The sequence below is a fragment of the Thermobia domestica genome, chromosome 2 (genome assembly GCF_964235325.1).
Source record: "Thermobia domestica chromosome 2, izTheDome1.hap1.1, whole genome shotgun sequence".
Taxonomy (NCBI): Eukaryota; Metazoa; Arthropoda; class Insecta; order Zygentoma; family Lepismatidae; genus Thermobia; species Thermobia domestica.
In genome coordinates, this window is record NC_137455.1 from 177440363 (window position 1) to 177465157 (window position 24795).

At 35.5% G+C, this 24795-nt stretch overlaps 1 protein-coding gene across 3 annotated transcripts in view; it reads right to left on the reverse strand.

Moving 5' to 3' along the window:
* Positions 1–9372, reverse strand: part of LOC145677494 (tRNA wybutosine-synthesizing protein 5-like) — a 55974-nt gene extending 46602 nt beyond the window's left edge. The window contains exon 1 of one of the 3 annotated variants that reach the window (XM_081747975.1): positions 9269–9372. The gene's annotated coding sequence lies outside the window, so the exon portion shown is untranslated. Of the gene's footprint in view, positions 1–8921; positions 9161–9268 lie in introns of those variants that run through there. The other 2 variants (XM_081747981.1, XM_081747983.1) reach the window with 2 other exon arrangements.
* Between the last annotated feature and the right edge of the window lie 15423 nt (positions 9373–24795).

Genomic DNA, 24795 nt, shown 5'->3' on the forward strand with positions numbered 1-24795 from the left:
GACATGGGTAAGTTACCTACTTTTCATGCATGTAGCACTAGGAAAGCAAAACTTATTGATCACCCCAGGTATAGTGTTTAATACTTCACCTATCCCATTTTTAGAAGTAATAGGCTTACCAATTATTGACTTTGACTTTAGGTGATGAAAACATCCTTTTCCTGCGCAACAGAAGAAAACTTAAATACGGCATAGAAGCAGTTTAAGAAATAATCTTACAATAGTATCACGCTACGGAAATAAAGTCAACGAAATATCTCACTATTTTATGTTATGGCGCACCACTTAGGTGAACAAACTTACAGAAAATAGCGCGATGTAATACACACCTTAACATATTCTTTTACCTATCTTATTTTACTAACATGAAGAAATATTTAAAAACTAGACAAAATAATACATGCACTCACTCCTAGTTTCAATGGATTTGCAATGCACTACTTAGAAATAGTTCATTTCATTTTTATTATCTTTTCCCCTTTCTACAGTTAATTTTGGAGACTTACTTTTAAAAATACAATTAAATCATCATTGTTTCACTGTTCAGATTAAACGTTTATGTTTTACTTTTTGAACAGGACACTAACTAATGAGTATTACCCATCTTTAATGGCATTTGTACCGTCGATTAGGGAGAATATCTTCAGCCTGAAAAACGTGATTTTTCTTCATTTATGAGAAAATTCATTGTCATTATCGTAGAAAGTGTTTCTTAAGAATTCCTCGGTCCACGTTCACTTTAGGGAAACTTTACCGATTTCTGTGTAAATGCTGCACTCAGAAATATGCCACAAAACAAACCTGTGCTAGGTGGTCACTAAAAAGCACGAATGCTATCTAACCGCGTCAATGCAGGCGCGAAGCAGAGACGGCCAGAGCGGTAGCTAGGCACATTTCATACAAAGACGATATTCACATTTGAAAATTTAACTGTTTCTCCATTTCTTTATTTTCAACGCCTGTCTACATTTTCCGCGCTTTCAGTTCCACTTCAATAATCGGTGCCGCTGCACATAGCGTAATAACTCCTTTCTTTGCATGCTTCCACTTAAAACTGGACGAACAACATTCAGCTTCTAACACTTGGAAACACATATTTTTGTTAACATTAATTTAATGCAAAATAACCATTTCACTTTTTCTTTCCTGTAAATTTTAAGTATTTTTCATCTTTTTGTACCTACTCTCCGGCCTTTAACCCCTTTTAGCATAACTTTCAATATTAATGTCATGGTTAGGTTTGAATCTGTTTATATCTCACACAAACTGTTCCAAAAATGGTATTTCTTTACTATAGGCATGTCATCGTTCATTTGATTCTTTGATTCAGTGATTTGGTTGTTGATGTGAATCGTCTTTAGAACGTGACTTCTCTGGTACGTGGTACTTTCGTTCTTGTATGGAATGTTGGGTGTGACGTCATGTGGTTGTGTGTTTGTAGGCGTGGTGTGTCAGTGCTGTTTATTCTGTTTTGCAGTAGGTTGTGCTGTGCTCTTTTCCCTGCTGTGTACGGTATAATGGCAAACGGTGTTGATATTCTATATGAGGATGAAGAAATCGCTAATTTAAATTTGTTTAGGCTAGGAGCGTTGGTGGTTAATAGTGAGAAAAAATAGCTACCGCTTTTGTTGCTCAGTTGGAATTTTAAAGTTAGATAAAAATTGCAACGTTTGTGAAAGTTAGATACTGTAGTTCAAGGTGATCGTCTGAAAGTTTCTTATGTGTGTTACAACGGAAAATGTCATGCATATTTAAAACAAGCTTCTGTTCGAAATGGTTCTTTTATCAGTCATTCGAAGTTGCAAGTTCATGAAATTCTGTTAATATCATATATGTTCGTTGCTGGTGTTACTAACAACGCAAATATTATTCATGAATGTTTGTTTCATGGGAAAATAAGTTCGAGAACTGTTTCCGATTGGCTAAATTATTGTAGAGAGCTGTGCTTTAAGGCTGTTGTAAGACATTCTGTCCCTGTTATTGGTGGACCCAGGTTGACAGTAGAGATCGATGAGGCACTCTTTGGACGGAGAAAATATAATGTTGGAAGGCGAAAGAATAAAGTGTGGATTGTACGTGGAATTTGCCGAGAGACAGGAGATATTTTTTTGAGTGAATGTCCGAATAGTGAGAGGTCGGCAGAAAGTTTGGATGAAGTTATTACTGGGCCATTCCACGCGAAAGTGAACCCAAATTTTCGAAAACTGTCGAAACCAATGCATTTTTACGTATATATGAAGTAAATAGAACGAAATTTACTTTTTCACAAAGAAACATTTATTTATACTTAGAATTCACGTAAAATTTTAAGTCTAAGTTGTGAATTTGTAACATGTCAGCTGCGAGGAAATTTTTTATTCTTGTTATCGGCAACATTTTACGGTATATTGTGCTAGTTTGGCTGAAGTAACTTCGAGCTATTCAAGATGCTTCTTTTTGCTACAAGCTGCAGCTGAAAAAGTGTTTGCAGGATAAAAGTTGTTTGTAATATCATTAAAGATATAAACGTCAACTTGAGTGTCCTGCCCGTGACAGAAAACTACCAAAAGTTATTGTACTGAATTACTAAATTTGAAAAAAGTGGTTCGTACTTAGTAGAAGTAACAATTTGCACGTGTACTTCACATTTACTAAATTTTGGACTAATGCTAATAATATATTTCGATTTATTTCAATTTGAAAACTTGTCCTGCCCGTGACAGTGAGCATGCAACTGGTGGGAAAGGGAAAGTTTGTGTACACTTGTTATTCATGACAGAAAATGATTCCATGTGCACTAAAATAAAGTTTTCTAAGCTTTAACATTATTTACTTAAATAGAGGATTATCTATTACTGTCAGTATGATGTTTTAACTGAAAATAAGTGTCATATGAATATTATCATTAGCGTCACCTTTTTGTTCGTTTCAAGGGTGAAGTGGATGGAATTGAATACGTACAAAAAGGGCAATATGGAACTTGGTGAAACAAAAGAAAGTAATTGTAGAATGTGCTGCTGATTTCATAGCAGCTTTAAGTTCTTTGTTTCAAAATATATCTGTTTTACTACTATCATCACCAGAAATTGAAAAAAAAAAAAAAAAAAAAAAAAAAAAAAAAGACGCTTTGAATAAAAGACGGGAAAATGCTCTTGTCAATTGTTGCTGTCTCCAATCAAAACAGTTTTCTTCCTTCAATTTGACAGCGAAAATTTGGTAGTTTGTCGAACTTTAAAATCAGAGCTTAAACGTGTAAAATCTTTAAATTTCTAACAGACTTTTATTCAGATTCTGAAAATGATGATTTCGAAAGCCATGAAGCTATCTTAAGCGACGACTTAGGTTTGCATGTTAACAAGGCTTGTGTTAGACCAGCTGTTGAAGATATAACACAAGGAACATTTTTGCTGATGGAATTTTTCTCTAGTGGACAGAAAAAGAAAACACAGACATGCAACAATCGCACAAAGCCCAGTGGAAGAGGACAAAAAAGTCAAAGAAATTCGTTAGGAGACCGTAAGCGACTGCGATAAAATTTTAAAGACTGTAGAAGATATGTTTTACGTGCATTTCGATCAAATAAACCCGTGATACTAGCAGTGCCGTGCCGTGGGGGGAAGTAGCGAGCGGGGTGACGGCCCCGGGCGTCAAAGTAAGGAAAAAATAAAAGATATATATAAATTGGAGGAAAAAATAAAAGATATATATAAATTGGAGGAAAAAATAAAAGATATATATAAAATGGAAGAAAAAAGTATTAAAAAGTGCTCAAAATCAAGGAAAAGGAGGGTTTATTTTTGAACATTTTCTTACACGTCGCGCCAACCATGGTGACGCTTTGCGGCTGGTCTGTCGACCTCACTCATATTTACGGGGGCACCGTCGCGACGGGTCGCATACTCTCGCCCCCTGCGCTGATTTTCCACGGCACGGGCACTGGATACCAGCACATATTTTATATACTGTTAGACAGTGTTTTGTACGAATTTCTCTACAAGATGGGTGTAAATGGGCAGATAAAATTATTTTCTAAAGTGTAGGTGGTGAGAAATAAGTGTACGACATATTATTATTATTATGTGATAAAAGCGAGCCTCGATTAAATTAAATAGAATTATTTGTGTACAATGCTATAGCAGAACAGCAGAGATTGACTTATTTTCGATTTTATTTCATTTTTGAAATCATTATTATTGAAGTTTTGTGTGCTGATTCACACGGTGTCCTGCCTGTGACAACCACGTGTCCTGCCCGTGACACAGTAAAGTTTAGTTTATTTATTAATATAAATATTTGGCAAATTTCTCTTATGTAAAGTTTGTTTTAAAATTTCATCATTTATACATTTCCGTTTAAATAAAAACATTTTGAGCTAAGAATTCACAGAGTTTTGTAACATTCACTTGGTGTGTCGAAAGTCACTTCTCTTTTTTGTCCCCGCCCGTGACAGACGTTTAAGAATTAATATTTTCAACTCTAAACAGAAAAAAATACTGAAAACATCAACTACATATACTCCTAAGTCTGTACTGCTCATATATCATACAATTAGCAGAATTTATGTTGTACTTTTAGAAATATACAACTTGTAAATATAGTATACATCAAAAATATAGTGTAAATGTCCTGCCCGTGACGATGGAATGGCCCTACTAGACATGTTTTGATGTTAATTCTACAAGTATAACTGATTGCTGGAAGGGGTATTCATCATTAAATAGTGAATGATGGCATCATTTGACTGTGAACCATTCTTCAAACTTCGTTGACCCAGTAAGTGGTGCCTGCACGCAAAATATAGAAAATCTTTGGTGTCATTTGAAAATAAATTTAAGTTGTATTCATGGTTCTGAGTCCATGACGTTGCAATTTGCATATTATCCATGGTGTCGAAAATTTTGTAAAGATGCGAGAATTGGTGAAAAATATTTAATTTTTATGAAGCATGCTGGTGAATTGTACACTTCAGTTTGGTCTCAGGTATGTTGTTCTTTTATATTTTGTTTAAGTTCTGATATGTATGTAGTGCTTTGGAGGGGGTTAGGGGGCTTGCTCCCCCTTGTAGTACAATTTACTTCAATATATATTTTGGTTTAGAGGGGGTTAGGGGGACTTGCCCTCTTGTAGTACAATGTATTTTAATACATAATTTTTGCTTTGCTCTCCCTTGTAGTATGATTTAACACGATTTCTGTTTTATATTTCGTGCTTTTTTTTTTTTTTTTTTTTTTTTTTTTTAAGTGGGGTGTTGGTGGAAGGTTCTAGAACGCTGCTCTACCATATTGATTATGAAGCAGGTTGTTTCCTTTCTCTATAAAAATGCATATTGGCGATTCCACGAAAAAGGGAAATTTTCACTTGGAAAATTTTTGTTCCGTTGATGGTCGCCTATTTCGATAAAAATATCACATGCACTTACTACTACTAAGTACATGTTAATTAGGTGTTCAGCAGAGCTGAATCGTTATTGGTGTAGTAAATAAAAAATAATAAACTTTTCAGCACCCACGGAGTTGAGACCATAGGTCACGGAGTTGAGATTAGTTAACACGGAGTTGAAAATTGCTGTGGAGTTGAGAAACGTGATACATCTTGGTGATAAGTTTTGGTTTATAAGTGATTAAGCTTATAATTTACATAAAAATTGAAATAATTTTCCAATAGTTTTTGTAAGTCAGAATATTCCCTTATGTTGAATAAAATTCTAACAAACTAGATGACACGTAATTTGTTATACAAAAATACTCCAGAAAATACTGCAAACATATGAAAATATATCTAATGAAGGTTCCAAAATTGAGTACATATATATATATATATATATGTGTGTGTGTGTGTGTGTGTGTGTGAATATGTGACGTAAATAAGAAAAAAAGAAATACGCATACACTTATCGAATATTGAAAAATTATTGCGATTTCAATATGTTGACTATCATATGGAGAGGACAAACTTTTCACATAAGCTTACGAAACAGACGAAGTAGTCACTAAACCTGTCTATTGTCTACTCCATTTGTTTTCTGAGCTTATGTAAACCGTCTGTCTTCTCTGTGTAATCAAGTCAACACGTCGAAAGTGCAATACTTTTTCAACATTTGGTAAGTGTATTTGTATATTTGGTATATATACAAGGTGTTTCAAAACAATACACACATCATTTGGGAGCTGATTCCTGGCACCAAGATAAGACGAAAAGTATAGACAAATGGGTGCACAAATGCTTCCTTTCGGTGTTATAGGCTGCCGAGAACATGAAAAAAAATGAACTTTAAAGGTCCATAGCTCCAAAACTATGAGACCTGCCGTAGTCGGGTCACGACTTCACTTAGGAACTAATATGTGCACTATCCAAAAATATGTTTCAGAATCCTGAGGTACTCACGAAGCAATTTTTATAGAGGAAGTTTGGCAACGGGCGTATAATCTGAAGTACTCACCAACTACTTCTATAAAAGTTGTTGTGGAAGTACCGCAAGATTCTGAAACATGGATATTTGGATAGCGCACATACTAATTCCTAAGTGAAGTCTGACCCGACTACGATAGGTCCCATAGTTTTATGCTATGGACCTTTAAAGTTAATTTTTTTCATGTTTTCGGCGGCCTACAACTGCGAAAGGAAGCATTTGTGCACCCAGATCGGTCTACACTTTTTATCTTATCTTGGTGTTAGGAATCACCTCCCAAACGTTGTCGGTATTGTTTTGAAACGCCCTCTATAATGCACACTAAATGACAGTGTAAGGCACTCATCATTTCTGTCTTCTTTGGATAATTCGATGTTCTTTGTTAAGTAGCCCTCATTTTCTATTCCAATGAAGGAAATGTCTTGAGGAAACAGGGAAGGGCTGTTCTAGTCTACACAGAATGACAACTGCCAACGCTTTTTAAAGGTCAGGTTTAGTAGGCCAGGAGAAATTCCTCCCGATCCGCGTCATAAAATTGACTGTCCGTATATTGCCCTCAGACTCTTCGAGAATCCCTGAAAAGAAAACAATTAGTTGATCATAAGATTGAGACGTCAATAGGTTAAAAACAGAGACCATCCATCTTGACTTGACTGAAGTTTTACCTCCGGCTATCTGACAGCCCCAAATCTGAACTTCCGCGAAACACTTCTTAAATGGGCTAGGACCCACCAGCCGGCCTTTGAGTGTGAATGACACGTGGTCAGCGTGTCGGCTCCTACGACCGTTGCGATGATCTGCGCGATCAGGTTTCAGTACATCTCTACTCAAATGAGTTTTTCAATTGCCTCGCTGTGCGAAGTAAACACCATTAATTTTTGAGCTTCCACCGGGAAACAAACCCAGAACCACGCACAAAAGGCGAGCATACTAGTCACTAGACCATAAACGAGCTTTATTTCTATCAATATATTGAAAGAACAAATATTTGGAAGAGCATGAGAATAACAAACACTATAGGATTATCAACTCCGTGAACTTGTCTCAACACCGTGGATTCCTTAGTTTTCAGATGGACATGGAGTTCAGAAAATCGAATATAATTTATCTTTACCGGCCCACTTTTTGACCAGTACATGTGAGTAATTGTGTACGAATTTTCTACGTTAAGGCGTAGGTTCCTCAAGGGAAAGAAGGTATATACCATACAAATACATTCAGTAATAAATACCATGGTGTTGAGTATCAATTAATATACCCACCTGCTTTCCACACACAAAAATATTTTTCCTATAGCTTTTAACACATGCACACAACTTTTTCTGTTCTTCAGTCAAACATGTCTGCCTTGTCTTCTTGTGGGTATTGCCAATGAGGACGACCATACTATCTGTTGAGAGCAATGACATTTTTTTCTCATGCCATGGAGTTGAGACGAAATAGAGGTGACAGAAACGAAGCATAGTCAAGCTTTCGAAAATAATCGTTATAAAGGTTTACTTTCCACAAAACCGAAATATTGAAGTGTTCTCTTCCATTTAATTACTATTAAATGATGTTTGATTTGCGACTTCAGTTGTAATTTATTGATTAAAATCAGTCAACTGTAGTCTGTGACAGCCCACGGTGTTGAGAAATTGGGTAATAATTAATTTTTTACGTATGTTTCGTGTTATATTTGCAAACTGTTATACATGGCATACCTACTTTGTGACGGTTACTACCAAACAAAATTAAAATGAGGTGATTCTTTCTAGTAGTAGTTTGAAGAAATGCCCGTGACAAAAAATTTCCCTTTTTCGTGGAATCACCCATATAGAAAGTAACCAATCTGGTTTGTAATCAGTGTGGTAGAACAGCGGTATAGAACCTCTCTCGATATGATACTAAGAAACTGGTTCTTCGGAACAGTTGGGAATCTGTTCCGTGGAATCAGTTTCGGGGTATGTTTAGTACAAGGGATCCAGAAGCACGTAAAATACACAAAATTTACAGGAGAAATGAGTGATGCAAGTACTTAGACGTAACATAACGTAATTAAATCTAACCTAACCTACCATAAACTAACTTAAGCTAACCTGAACTAACCTAAACTAACGTAATATTAATAGAAATAAGCGAAATTCTATCATTTTTTGGAAAATTATGCGGGACTCCTACACTAATATAACACAAACTAAACTAAACAAACGTAACCTAAATTAGCCTAACCGAACTTAAACTAACCAACTGTTATACTAACTAACCGAATGTGAACCGAATGTTATACTAACGAACCGAACCTAAACTAACCGAATGTGAACAAAAATTACCAAAATTGTAACTTTTTTTTTTTTTTTTAGAAGAGCTGGACCCTTTCTGCTAAACATAGGACTCAGTGACTAAAGAATCGATTCATTGAACGAGTCAATTGAATGAAATGCCTATACTAAAGTCTTGCCCCAAGAATTTTAAAAATTTCTCGATTAATAATTAATTACCTATTGGATGATATTATTACCACTAACTGTTCCGATTAATGTGATTTGTTTACCTAGTTCTTCACATACCCAAATCACTTCTAATCAGAGCATTGAACCGGAACATTGAATTGTGTGGATCATAAACCATAATTGGTTCTAAAAACTTTAAGGTTAGAAACTTTGAAGTTCGCCGGAGGCAATCTTGTTCTAGCATCTAATGTCAATATGATTCAATTAGTAAGAAAATCGAATATGAAGTACATAAAGCATTGTTTTGAATTCCGGTACAGAAATATGTTACATCAACTAAGAAATTCGTTGTCATACTGAATAACGCATACAGTAATATTAATAACTTTCAATTAGTTCAATTCGCTTTAAATATATTGTTTAATAAAGTTAACCTCCAATAACTAACCCTTTTCTAATTTTCGTTGTATGATACAGACAGTTTTTAAAAAACTACCAAATTTCACAAAAAAAAACGCTGTACGATGCTCTTCTTCTTGCCTGGAACCAATAACGGTAAATATTTACCTCGGACATAATATTTGTATGCTACGAATGTAAATTCTTTTTATGTATGCCTAACAAAGGGGATTTTAGAAATGAAAAATAAATTGACTAGAAGGAAAGGTCACAATCAGGAAAAATAAACTCCAAATTCAGGGAGAGGACAAAATCAGAAGAGAAATCAAGTATCTGATTTGATTTATTTGCGTTCATTTGACCATACAAAGTACACAAATTTGTACATATGGTATAGAACATGTCATTTCACAATAATACATTGGTTAAATACAGAGTTAATAAACACATACAAACAAACTATAAGCATACGAATATAAAAACTAAATTTTTTTACAATAAAAGAAGGAAAAAATAAAGATTTATTATTTAATCTAATGGTTACAATATATCTACATATCAAGTTTTATTGCCTTCAGAAATAATAAATGATTATTCACCTATATACTCATCTACAGAATAATAAGATTTACAAATTAGCATATTTTTAATCTCTCTCAAAAACTTTATATCATCTATTGTGTATTTCAATTCTCTTGGTAATTTATTATATAGCACCGCACCTCTATAAAATGTAGTTTTTTCAAACATACTTGTTCTGTGTGACGGTATTACAAATTTATCACAGTTTCTAGTTCTATATTCATGAACGTCGGCATGCGATAAGTAGTTATCTATATTTTTTCTGACTAATTTTAATACCTCATATATATACAAACTCGGTATCGAAAGCAGTCTGAGTTCACGAAATTTACTTCTACAACTACTACGAAAATGGGAATGTGTAATGATACAGATTATTTTCTTTTGTAATCTAAATATTGTAAACAAATCATTAGTGACACTCCAGAAGGCAATACCGTACTGTACTCGGGAATAAAATGACGCATAATATAATGAAATTAAAGTGTCTAGGTTAAGAACAGAGGAAAGTGTATAAGCCATATAAACAATAGAAGATAAATTTTGGCATAAATTGTTTATATGATGTTTCCATTTAAGTTTGTCGTCTCGGTTTAATCCTAAGAATTTCGTATTTTAAGCACATTCCACATTATTATTATTAATTGTAAAAGGAGGTTTAATCGATGATGAATTAGTTGGGAAAAAATATAAACATTTGGTTTTTTCGGTGTTAATAATTAAGTTATTGTGATGTAACCAAGTTTCGAGCTCTCTTGCTGTTATATTTACATTATTTTGCAGCTCAGTTAAATTACTTCCTTTTACAAGTATATTTGTGTCATCTGCATACAGAAATAACTTACCATGAGTGATATAAAGTGGTAGATCATTAACATATAAAAGAAATAATATTGGTCCTAAGACTGATCCTTGAGGAACTCCTATGTTAACCATAGAAGGTGTTGATCTGTGAGTTTCGATATACAAGTTGTCTTCATTAATGAAATTTATCTCTACAAATTGTTGTCTATTTGTAAGGTAAGTTTGAAACCATTGGTTAGCAACACCTCTTATTCCATATGCATTTAATTTACTTAAGAGTAACGAATGGTTGACACAGTCGAAAGATTTACTTAAGTCACAAAATATAGATAGTGGGTATGATTTACTTTCTATTGAGTCTACCACTTCTTGCAAGAAATGAAAGGCAGCTGTAGATGTGGATCTATTTTTAAGGAAACCATGTTGCGAGTCAGATAAAACATTGTTACGTTCCAAATGCGTAATTAATCTATTTTACATTATGGATTCTATGATTTTCGAAAATTTAGAGGAGAGAGCTATTGGTCTGTAATTTTCGCATTTCTTTTTGTCACCCTTTTTGTGTAATGGTTTTATAAGGGCCCATTTCAGGCTGTCTGGGAATATACCTTGTAAGAATGAGTCGTTAATTATGTGAGACAGAGGCTGTGCAATTGCGTGGATACATCTTTTGATTATAAATTCCGGGATGTCATCTAGTTCCCTTGAATATCCGTATTTAAAATTCCTTACTACTGATATTATTTCAGAAGGATTTGTTGGAATTATAAATAAAAAACAACTTATTTGATTAATTCGATTAGGGTTATTCTTAATATCATTCGATGGTGTTTGCGATTTAAGTAGGTTAGTAACTATATTGCTGAAGTAAGAGTTGAAAAGCTCAACAATAACATGAGGGTCTTTACAGTTTTTGCCGTTCGCGAGTTTTATTTCAGTATTTTGAACATGTTGTGGTTTTTGATTTGTTTCTTTATTTTCCAGGCCATTTTGGTCTTGTTTTCTACATTAGAAATTACATTACTATAATAGGACTTTTTGGCTTGTTTTATTACCTTTTTATATATGTTTTTATAATTTTTACAGTAAATCTTAATACTATTATCCTTAGTAGTTTTGCTAAGATGATTTAGTGACTTCATCTTTTTACTACTCACCATTATACCTTGCGTCACCCATTTCTTTTGTTTATTGTTCTTGATTGTAAACGTTGCGTATGGGAAACACTGATTAAATATCAGCTTAAATTTACTGAAAAATATACTACTGAAAAATCCAGATGAACAGGGCTAAAAAAAGATGGAGAAAATTGAGAAATATAAAATGGAAAAAGGAAAATTGTAAAGAAAGAGGTGGTTGTATGAACGAGCAAATTTACAAAGAATAGAAAAGTAAGTGAACTGTGTATGTGAAGAAAGTCTCATTAGACACCCTGGGCCTTATACAGAGTCGTTCTGAAGCGTGATTAGTGCCATACTAAGGAGTTCGACTAAAATATGTTTCCTGCAGTAGTCAGGTAATCCAACATCAAAACGACTCTGCATAAGGCCTTTACATAGCACCACGAGCACAGACAAAGGATATACAGACCGCAAACTCCGCGGCAAACTGGAAATTTCGGGAACAGTAGCGCCTTCGCACCAACGACGACGGAACCACAGACAAAGGATATATCCTTTGTCTGTGACCACGAGTATACTATGTGCACCGTAAGGCTGTTATTGACGAATTCCTTCTTTTCCTACTATGCAAAATAAATTCTACTCCCTTTTTTGATGCAGACGTGTTCACAGTAGGCAATATCTAGCAGTTCTGGTAAAGAATAACACTATAATTTGTAAACATTTTATGTAAAGGAAAGCAGTACTTTCAAGACAAAACCCAGAAAAGTTTTCAGTTTGAAAGAAAGGTAAAAACATGACCACTTCGAGTAAACACGTTTCACATTTTGGAGGAGCATGTTCAAGTATTTTAAAAGCTTAAACCACGTGCAGTTTTACTACACAGATCCATAGTATAAGTAGGAGTTGGGGTAGAGGTAGCAGTAAGAGCAGAAACGGGTTAGAAGCCCGGCAGGAATTCGTTGGGTTCTGTTCTCGACTAAAAATGGGCAAATTGAAGACTTCCCTAAATTTTTCAGGGCCTTGTACAATATGTGGATCCGTATAGTAAACTGCACCTTAAACCATATACATGGACATATCTGGTGTAAGAATGATACAAAAGACTTTTTTTTAACATCTAGTATCTCCCCACGTGGAGGTCAAGTGTAGTTACACCACTCGAAATAATTATTGAAAATTATAATTCTTTAACGATTACCGTTATATACTGTATAATTATATGCCATAAAAGCTACGGTGCAAAAACACAGACCGACTTGTGCTAGGTAGTCACTAATAATCACGAATGCTATTTAGCCGAGGCAGAACAGGGGAAAGATGGAAGGTTCACGGAAGGAAGGTACATCCATGTGAAGCAGGCGCGACAGCGAGGGTTAGTGATCGCCAAAGAGAAAGCAGTGGAAACATATTGCGTTCCTCATATTACTAAATGTCTTACTTGTCGGACAGGTTTCTCGTTACGGATCATAGAGTAGGATATGGTAGGATAAGTTAGATTACATTAGTAGGGTGAGTTATCTTGATGTGGGTTTTCGGAGTGATACGAGTTCCTATTGAAGTTGTAATGGTTCCTCACTAATAACACAACACTTGTAAAATAAAGTACAGCTTTCTTACAATGTGCGGAAATACTACACTGGCGAAACCAATATCCTTAGAGACCTTATTCATAATCCAAACATATCTTATATTTTTCAAATACAGTAATTTGGGTAATGATTGAGAATATTCCGTCGTAAATATTGTAATTTTACGATTAAAATAAGTGAGTACCTTTGAAAGAAGATTGAGTAGGATATTAAATCAAGGAATTTTTAAATATTGGAAATCAGTATTTCATATTTACAAGACCAGTATAACGTTACATTATATTAGTTGTACTAGGGTTAAAACGCATGCATATCAAAGAGGGCTGTGACCCGATACTAATTTCCACCAGCATGATGCAGGAAACCTGTATTTTATGTTTACAGTTACATGCATACAATTAACAAGTGTGAAATCGTTGCAAGTACTCTAACCTATATATACTAACGAGATATCAAGTCTCTTTGCACTATCCTCGTTTCTGCACATACCTTCCGTCACGAAAAGCCTGCTCCGTGTGGGACATCTGCAGCACTCTTGGCCTGACTCGGTTAAATAGCATTTCGCTTTTAGTGACCACCATGCAAAGTTGGTTTGTGTTTTTGCATTAGCTCGTTCCCTTGGATGAGATCAAATTTGCCAAAAATTAAAATTTTCGTTGCCTTTTACGTTATTTGTCGTCTATGATGGGCGTTTCTGGTCTTATACACAGATAGCCTACTCTCTCTGATAGCTATTGAGAAGCAGTGATGTATCCCTGTGATTCCATTGGATACGGGTCGAGATGGATTAACCTTATACTCTCATGCAGTGTTGCCAGATCTACTGATTTTGCAGGAGATCTCCTGCTTTTTCTACGTTCTACTGATCTACTGCGAAAGAAAATGAAAAGTGAATAATCTCCTGCTTTTCCCTTACTTCTAGGAGTTCAAGAAATATATTATTAATAATATTGAATTTTCAATGTTTCCTCACATAAAAAGATGAAATTTCTCTGTTATAGTACACAAAGCTCTGTAGAGCATATAGTTATAGAGCTTTACTGTATATAATATGAATCCAAAGAATAGAACTGTACGTCATCTTCTATAAGATTCGTCTATATTCTGACTTTCTGTAAGATTTACAGGTGAGTGTTGTTTAGATTGGGACTTGGGTTGGAAGAGTGGCTTAGATCATTTCTCCACGATCGTCAGCAAGAAATCGTCTTACGCCACGATCACGTGTGACTGCACCATATAGCTACGTTATCCCTACGTGCATGAAAAGGCATTTTCCCACTCCACTTTGCTCTTCACTACGTTTTACTTCACACACGTGTGTATCAAATAATATTAATATAAATCGTGACTTTCCCTTTTATTTGCTCAACGTAGTTAATCGGAAATGAATTCTGGACCGCTTGTTTTCACTACTGCCCCCTTTAATAATAGCAAATTTTCACTACTGCCCCCCGGATTTACATTCAAACGCTACCACTGTAAGTGTCTACTGCTTTCTCCTCTTTTTTATCTTCGAATCTACTGCTTTCCAACTGATTGATCTGGCAACACTGCTCTCATGTTTTAATTTGGGTATTTGTGTTCCCATTCTTACGTACGGGAGCTTATGAGTTAGGGAACCGCACCCTCTTTCATAGACCAGCTACGGCAAGACTCATTATTCTGTTTGATTATTGTAGTCACATGGCACACAGACAAAACACTCTAATTGGTTGTCGAGTGGGTGTCTAGTTTTAAGATATTTGGTCTAGGAATTAATTCGTGCGGTTGGTACGCACACATTGAAGCTGTAGTACAAACACAAAATACATAAATACCTTAAGAAAAATATTGTCCATCGCTAGCCACCACTTTCGCCCATCTGTCAGGCAATGTACGGATTCCGTGGCGAAAGAAGTCCTCATCCTTGGAAGCGATCCAGTCAGAGACCCATGTTTCGATATCTTCTGAAGAAGTAAACCGCTGTACAATCAAATCGTTGTTCATGCAATCGAACAAGTAGTACTCCGAAGGAGCAACGTCTGGTGAATACGGCGGGTGGGGTAAAACTTCCCATCCGACATTTTCTAAATAGGTTTTGACCTGTTTTGCGACATGTGGGTGAGCGTTATCATGTTGAACAATAAGTTTATCATGTCTGTTCTCCCATTCTGGTCGTGTTCTGGCCAGAGCTTGCTTCAAACGCATTAATTGTCGTCGATAACGTTCCATTCATAGTTTCACCCGGTTGCAGCAGCTCATAGTACACCACACCTTTCATATCCCACCATATGCACAGCATAACCTTTGCACAGTGAATATCTCGTTTTGGTTGTGATGGACCTGGTTCACCTGGTTTCACCCAGGCCTTTTTTCGTTTAGGGTTCTCGTAATGGATCCACTTCTCATCAGCCGTAATAATTCGATGCCGAAACCCCTTTCTGCTCTGTCGTTGAAGCAGCAATTCGCAAATGGTTTTTCGTCTTTCAACGTCTCTGTCTTTCAATTCATGTGGAACCCAATGTGACATCTTTTGAATCATTCCCATGGCTTTCAAGCGTTTGGAGACTGTTGTTTGATCAACGCCTAATGCTGCTGCAAGTTGTTCCTGCGTTTGACACGAATCCTGCTCGAGCAATGCTGTCAATTCTTCGTCTTGAAATTTTTTGGCTGTCCAGCTCGCTCTTGGTCTGCCAAGCCGAAATCACCACTTCTAAACCGTGCAAACCACTTCTGACACGTTCGCTCAGCTAGAGCATGGTCACCATACACTTCCACCAAAATACGATGACTTTCAGTCGCACTTTTCTGCATGTTAAAGTAATGCAGCAGGACACCCCGCAAAAACACTTTATCAGGCACAAATTGCGCCATGTTCACTTAACTACAAACTGGTGTTGTTGACGCTTTAATCCACTGCCCTATACTACGAACGATACGCGATGACAGGGGTTTGCAACACATGTGTGGATACACGGAACTGTGGGACGCTCCGTTCGTTGCGCCATCTCTTGTCCACCCGCACGAATTAATTCCTAGACCAAATACATAAATTATATATGATCATAAGACCCACATAATATGTTTAAAGGAAGGTGGGACTTGTGCATTAGGCTGGGTGGTTGCCTAGTCTTAAAATACACAAGTTATATTCTATAGAATAATCATAAGTCTTAATTTAATAGGTTTAAAGCTAGGAAAAACTACTAAGACATATGTTACCCAAATTTGGTCCCTAAATTTTGGTTGGGAATGCATTGGTCTTAGTCAAGGATGTTATAAAATAGAGGATCTGCCCATACGTATCTTCATCATATGAACTCAATGAAGCCAAAAAAACAACCCAGCATCGTCTGATTAGCTATCCTCGTTTCCGCCATGTTTGTTGCCTCGCAACATTGCGATCTTAGTGCCTCGGAGTGGGCAGAATAGGTGTGGCGAAGCGATGACGTTGTAAAAATTAAAAATTAAAAGAGAGAGAAACCTGTTTGAGCTACTGCCAAATTTGTAAAAATTAAAAATTAAAAGATAGATGTGACGGGTGGTTGTTCGGAACGCCAAATGTGTAAAAGTTGAAAATTAATTGAGTGGGTTTTTTGGGTTTGTATTCCGGGTGTCACCATTGCTATCATGTGCACCACCGTTGAAGTCTCCCTTCTTTGAATTAAAATGTTTTATGACTCGATGAAGACTGATTTCACGGTTTGGAAATCCTATCTCCACGCGGTATCCCAGGGCTTTAGGGAAATAGGATCCCCTCAACCGAGAGCAAACGAAAATTTTTTATTCGCACGTGTATCCATGTATTCACATGCTGCAATGCTGAAAAAGGAATTTTGCTCTAATTTCTAGTTTGTAGGGATGAACTAGACTGATTTTCACTTTCCATGAAAATTGAATGACAGTAATAATAATAATAATAATAATAATAATAATAATAATAATAATAATAATAATAATAATTATTATTATTATTATTATTATTATTATTATTATTATTATTATTATTATTATTATTATTATTATTATTATTATTATTATTATTATTATTATTATTGCAAGAAATAAACAAACATCTTGAATTTAAAATTTTGATTGAAAGTCATGAAAATCAGTTAAATTCAGTCCATGGTAGATAGAATTAGAAAATTGCCTGCCTTAATAGTTTAGCCTAACAGACTCTAACAAAAAAAAAATGTTATTCTTTAGGTTAGGGATAGAATTCGTTTATGAAAAAAGAAGTTCACGAATTTAGGTTAACATAATAATAGTATTAGTCCACCAGCGAACGAGTGCGGGCGGCCGATTTTGGAACTAAAATACAAACAACAGTGTTTCTAACCGGATCACTTGTAATTAATCTATCACAGTTGTTTTTGCCCTGTTCATAATAAATCACTTCACGCATATGTTCAAGTTAAGACAAACACAATTTCAAAAGTTATGGAAGTTATTTTCAGAACATTTTAAGGGACTGCAAAAAAAAAAAAAAAAAAAAAAAAGAGTACATACACCCTCCATATTAATATGACAATAACTTGCGAATAAACTAACCTCAGTGTTGTACAAAGGAAAATGGGAACTTCGTAGCATTAGAGTGTAAGGAATTCCTAATTCATCTGTTAACGAAACCTCGAAGTTCATCTTTGTGAATCAAAGTTATACTTTGGCAACTGCGCTTTCATTGTTTAATGCAAGTTCTATTGTGTAGTTTTGAGATAAGGCGTCTTCGAAATTGCTACCAATTTGGACCATGTGATCGATCGATTGACAGTACCTTCAGTAACAAATTTGCATTGAGATCATTTTCGGATGTGCTGCAAAAGACTGGTGAGAGAGAAACTGATAATCTAACCGCCTCCGAAAGAGATTTGGATCCGCCCCTAATTAAGAAGGTAGATAAAGATAACTTTCTCTGATATCTAACCTGTCATTATTTAGCATGGTTTGGTAATTTAAAAATCCAGTATTTCTACCATATTTTGAAAAAAAATATTTAAAAGAAATAAACCCAATGTTACATTGAGGCGGTAGGGGAGCGATTAAAATTTAAAGTGGGGAGCCTGACAATTGATTTCTTATAGCTCGTGAAATTCAGAAAAAATTAATTTCATATTAAAAAAGAAATACAAAATACATTTTCAGGGTAACTCTTACATTCATTATATTATAAAATTAATGGTACTTTTGAAATTGATTAGAGTGAATAGTTATGTATTTAAGTAACAAAACCAGTTGCGTAAGTTTTTCAAAATATCAAGTTAGAAGAACGAAGCTTGTCTTCCACTGCTATCTCATTGCTCAAAGATACCCGCGATGAAACAATTGGCCGGAAATCTACGTAGCACATTTTAGTACTTACACTTGAAATAAAAATACAGCTGTTTAAAGACGATTGATTACCTTTGTCTTTGAATTTCATATGTGCACACAGGATTTGTTAAACAAGACCGTACATATGATATGTTTGAACTATATGCAACTTATGCTCACGGGCTAAACTCAGTCTTCTGAAGTCAATCGACAAATGATTACGTATTACAGACACAAAGACAACACTAGGCTCCCAAGTTTCAAAATTATATTGTGTATGAAAACAGATAATAGAATTAATTCTTTGTCACAAGAGACCTAGGGTCTGAAAGAATTCAGAGGGAGTTCAAAGGGAATTTCTATACTCATAAATAAAAGTTGTGAATTTATTGTGTATTGAACCAATGATATTTATGCTTACATTACCCATACGCTGATGTTTTATCGATACTTTTATTTCACATTTAGCTACCAAAAGGCTGGATTACGATTATAATCCTAAAAGAAAGATACATTGTAATCAGGTTTTACAAGGCAATCCCGAAAGACAAGCTATCCAATCCCGTAGCCCTTTAAAAAATTAAGGAAAATTTCTTCTTCACTTCCTTTTCCCCCAAAGGGTTCACATTAATCGAAACAATGAAATGAAATTTCTTTAGTTTAACGTCCCATGATTATGCTATTTATGCTAGAGGAGACAGATGATTAATGAAAGTGAAACATTGTAAAATTAATTGTTGGGCTCTCACAGAACCACGTACAACAAAGACACATGCGCTAGCCAATAGACCAACGGAGAGAACTTCCACAGTTCTCGAGTGGAAACGTATCGGAATTCTTTCTTGGCTACAACTCAAGAAAATAATTTAGTTGTCAATCGATAGACCTACATTAAAACAAATACAAGCATTGCGAGCCTTAACTTGATTTAAACTTACAGTTACAAGATATTGCGCAAGTATCTAATCTACCAACCCATAATTAATATTTTAGTCATTACATCTTATTACTGAGTTTTACAGGTTTCTACTGTTTTATAATGAAATCAAATAAAACGTAATCAATTTTATATATATATAATCTGCTTAATACACGGTAGAAACTCACTTGTATGCTATCTTGTTCTTAAATTGTTAATTTCCATGCATATGCCATTATCCACAATACATCTGAATTACTGCAGGAATAACCATTACTGCATTCAATAACAATTATATAATTTATGGAGTTCTTTATTAAGCGAAACAGATTAGGCTACTTATAACATGTAAACTGCAACTTTTGAAAATCGTTGGATACACTGCAGAGTGACGCTCTCCGTTCCCCTGTCCCACCGCGCTTACCTAGAAACTGATGTAAACACTACACTAGCGCCCTCCACGAAAAACCGCACTAATATCCTGGTCAGGTAATAAAAGCTTTAATGAGTAAAAACAAACAAAAATGTTTAGATAAAAAAATATTTTAAAAATCAAGTATGATGAAAATTAACGCTAAATTTGGAATTTTGTGATAACAGATATGAAGAGTAAGGCTAAAGGCCTTAACACCACAATTAATTTAAGTGAATTACATTTTTGTTTTCTTTCTTGACCTACAGTTTGAATGAATTACTATGAGTAACTTGACATACATAACCAAAATAGTGAAATCGATATCCATAAACAGTCCTATCTGAAATTTTACGATTGATTATCCTTACATAATGAACTCTTATAATTATGCACAATTCAAGCTGGTTAATTTAGAACCTACATTTGAAAATACTTATTTGCGTAACATTTGATAATAAACATATGATTAGCGTTGATCAGCTGATACTTTATGACTAATAATATTCCTAAAATTATAGTGTGATGGAACCTGAATTTAATTACCTACGATTTAAGTTAAGCGAAATACAAATATATATAATATATATAGTGGAATAATCCAAAATAAGTTGGAATACATTGAAATAAGTCGAAATAAGTTGGACTAAGTCATGACTTTGATTTAGGATTTAGTGAGAAATTTGAAAGAAAAGTAGAATGATCCAAAGAAACTAAGTAAGCCTATGCCTGACTTCTAATCGTTTCTAATTATAACTGAGAACTGAAGATAATTACACCTGATATTAAATTTGATATTAACATAAACAAGAAGAATACATCATACATAATATCAATGCGATTAATATTGTGATTTAACCATGCATAAGACATACGGTGTATATACACACATATTAGTGAATATGGAAATATATCAAGACACAAATATACATAGATAAATCATAAATATAGGCATGCATACGTACACACAATACCATTAATACTCAAATATACATAATAAATGCAAAGACGTTTTTTTTAAAAAAGAATTTTTAGACAAATGTATCTATTTTCCAGGGTTTTTCTTACGTTGTAACAGTAACGTACGCATATAACCGCAGGTTGTCGTCATTAGTGTGATCTAAGCGCATAGACTTCTGATCGCTTTATTGGTTGGAATTTTCGTAAATATTCGTAAGTGTGTAAAAAAAAATGTATCACTCACACAAAATATTTGTAAACGTTTACGGTATTTCCGAATTTCAAAGTTTTTCTTAGTTGAAGAAAATCTATTTATAAATGCCTATACTTTAGTGTTACTGATTGATCGTCCACTGGGGTACTTGTTAACCTAGCCTGGCATACTGTTTGTTAATTAACGTGTGAGACTTTGTGTGGTGTGTGCGTGTTTTCCGAGTATTATGAAAGTTTTTGGACGCACGGTTCCCGGTTGTTCGACTTGACTACCACTGCCACTGCGACTGCGATTGACTTGGAAATTTTGAATTCTCAACCCGCCGATCTTTTTTTTTTTTTTTTTTTTTTTTTTGAACACGCCTCCAACCGCGTTTTTGGTCTCCCTTATTTTCTCTCATTGGTCAAATTATTTTGGTGTCCTCAATTTTATTTCCTTTGTATCCGCCTATTTACGGTGTTCGAGCGACGTCTCCAGGCCCGTATCCACGGGGGGGCTAGGGGGGCCGCCCCCCCCTAAATTTTGGCTGGTCCCTAAAAGTTTCACGGTAGGCTTGCAAATGAACTATAATATGGTGATTAAGTATAATATGATTGGGTCGGGCCCCCCCTAACTTCTACCGGGCCCCCCCTAAATTTTTGGGCTGGCTACGGGCCTGGACGTCTCTCCAAAGTACGTGATTTCTTTAAACTTCACAAGTTATATCGAAAATTTTTATGGGAGTTCAATTGGAGTCTTTCTGTCTCGTGCATGCTCTTGGATCAACTTACAAACTTGTGTCAAAATGTTATCTAGGTTCTACGTGGAGCCATCCTGACTGATATTTGAGTTTAAGAAATTCACAGAGATTATTTTCCACTTCGATTCTATTCAGTTTGTGCAGACTTTACTATTTTTCTCCTTTTTCACAAAAATATGCTAAAAGCTCTTGTTTCTTTCCTTGGGTTCACGAAGGTTCCTCTGTATGTGTGGTCTTTGTGTGGCTTCAAACGTTCAGCGGAGTATTAAGAGACAAAAGAAGTGTCGTTTAAATGTCCTCGCCGCAACGACAGGTATACAGAAAAAAAAGAAAAATCTTACATTTGGATAGGGAAAGAAAATAAAGTGTGCTATTTGAGTTAACTTTGCTTGTTAACACACAAAATTTAAAATGATATTCACTAACGTTGTTTTAGTTATATGCATAATTGAATTAAAAGATTTTATTTAAAATTAAATAAAAATGAACATGAGGCAACTGTCAACGTATGGCTTCACGATTTTGTAGAGTATGGGCAGATCCTCTATTTTATAACATCCTTGGTCTTAGTGGATACCGACATTTAAAACACACAAAATATATACAGGGTGCGGCAGCGTTCATAGTAGGATATTAAAATTACACCATCAGGCAGTAACTGTAATTTATTTATTACCTCTGATGTCAATTAATAGTTAAAGGTATACTATTTACTAATGTGTAAGTCATTGTCCATTGCGTGGATTACTTTTTGAATATGACTCCTGTCAAATGATGCCCCCTCTGCACAACACATTTATCTAAGCGGCGTTGGAAGCTTTCCATATCTCGGTGTAATGTATTCCCTGGGACATTGCCGACAACAGTTCTAATGCGATCCTTCAACTCAGGAATGGTGGCACAACGTGTTCGGAAAACTTCTTGCTACAGGTAGCCCCAAATAAAAAATTCTGCACATTTTAAGATCAGGTGAGCGTGGCGGCCAGAAAATGTCACCAAAACGGGAAATTACTCTACCTGGAAATGTCTGTCTCAAGAAATCCATGCAAATTCTGGCTGTATGCGAGGTCGCTCCGTCTTATTGAAACCATAATTGTTCCACATCCACATCGACCATACCTAATTGGGGAAGAACGAAGTCTTGCAGCGTCTTTAGGTAGCGTTCACTGGTGACAGTTACAGCCACACTGCTGTCATCCTCAAAGAAGTAAGGGCCAATAATCCCAAAGGAAGCAACTCCACACCACACTGTGACACGAGAACTGTGCAAGGGCTTGATGTGCAGTTCATGCGGATTTACCTCACTCCAATAACCCATATTCTGTTTATTCACTGAACCACATAACACGAAATGAGCTTCGTTTGACATCAGAATGGTGTGCAACATTTGTGGATTTTGGCGAAGGAGATCACGCATGGTTAAGTAGAATGTTTCTCGTGAAACCCAATCGCGAGGCCTAATTTCCTGAACAATCTGCAGCTTATATGGGTGAAAATGGAGATTTTCGTGCAATATTCTCCTGAATGAGCGATCGGACATATGCACAATTTGCGAATGACAACGAACAGATCTTTTTGGGTTACGTAATATTGCAGCACGAACATTTTCCACGGCTTCTGGTGTCCGCACAGCCCTTTCACTTCTTCCCGGTTTGCCATTGCAAACAGAACCTGTTGTTCGAAATGCACGTACCTACCGCACAATGGTCCGTCCATCTGCATTAATCGTCCTTTGCCATGACGTCCCAAGTTGAAATGTTGCCGAAATAGACGCTGGGTAGCAATAACAGAGTCGTTAAATTTCAACAGCAAAGGCACGATGCTGTGCACTCCACCGCTCCATATCACTGTCACACTCGAAATGGCAGCTCATTAGTACACGAATGCGGCACGAGCTGGCGCGCATTCATGCAGTACGTCATTGTACTACGCAAGTCAAATTACGCTATGAACGCTGCCGCACTCTGTACAATAATCACAGGACTCCACGTAATATGTTTAAAGTTATCAAAATGTAGGCCTATATTTATATCAACATTTACAACAATGAAAGGAGTCATTGTCCTATGCAAGTTGAAGCAAGTATCACCGCTGCAAGGCATTCAAGTGTGAGGTTTTTACCAAAGTACATGCCACAAGTTTTACTTGTTCGTAGCGTCGTTGCTTTTCACGTCGCTAACGCTTCCGGAGTATCCTCGTGAAGCGCATTTGATCTGATCGACTATGCGTCCGGATCTCGCCACCGCCACCGATCGTGTCTCCTTCGCTCTGGTGTTTGGCCGGCTCTTGCTGCTGTAGCCCCGACAATAAAAACCCATGTATTGTTTAAAATAAGTTCAAGCTTGTATCGTAGTTGTAAGTTGTAGCATTGAGTACTTCACTGACATTAATAAGTATCTCGACTGACCCAATTTATAATCCATATAACCGCTGGTTTGGAAATTGAAATAGCATCTCAATTAAAAAAAAAAAAATCTCATAGGTAATCAACCAGAACTTAATCAAAAATTTAAAAAAAAAATATTGAATTGGTTTATTCGAAGCGTCACTTTTCGGTATCACAATCACTCTATGGCTTGAGCAAAATAACTTAAAAAAAAAAAAAAAGTAATCGCGAGTGACTCTGAACCAGTGAAAATTTACAGCAGCAGCGTACATGAAAGCCTCCCAAAAATTTAAAAAAAAAATGTAAAGCAATTAGTTAATCTTATAGCACTCAACTCTCTCTCGTTCATACAATTAAAAAAAACTGGTTGGTGAATGCAAGAACATAGCAATTAAACAGATAAATTAAATTTTTGGGACAGTTTTACTTAGCTTCAAAAATTTTAGATTTAACGTACAATATACAATTAAATATAGACAAACAATAACAATAGCTAACGATTACTGTTCTTTCAACGATTTTGTATAGTATCAGAAGTGGAATTCACTGTATTTA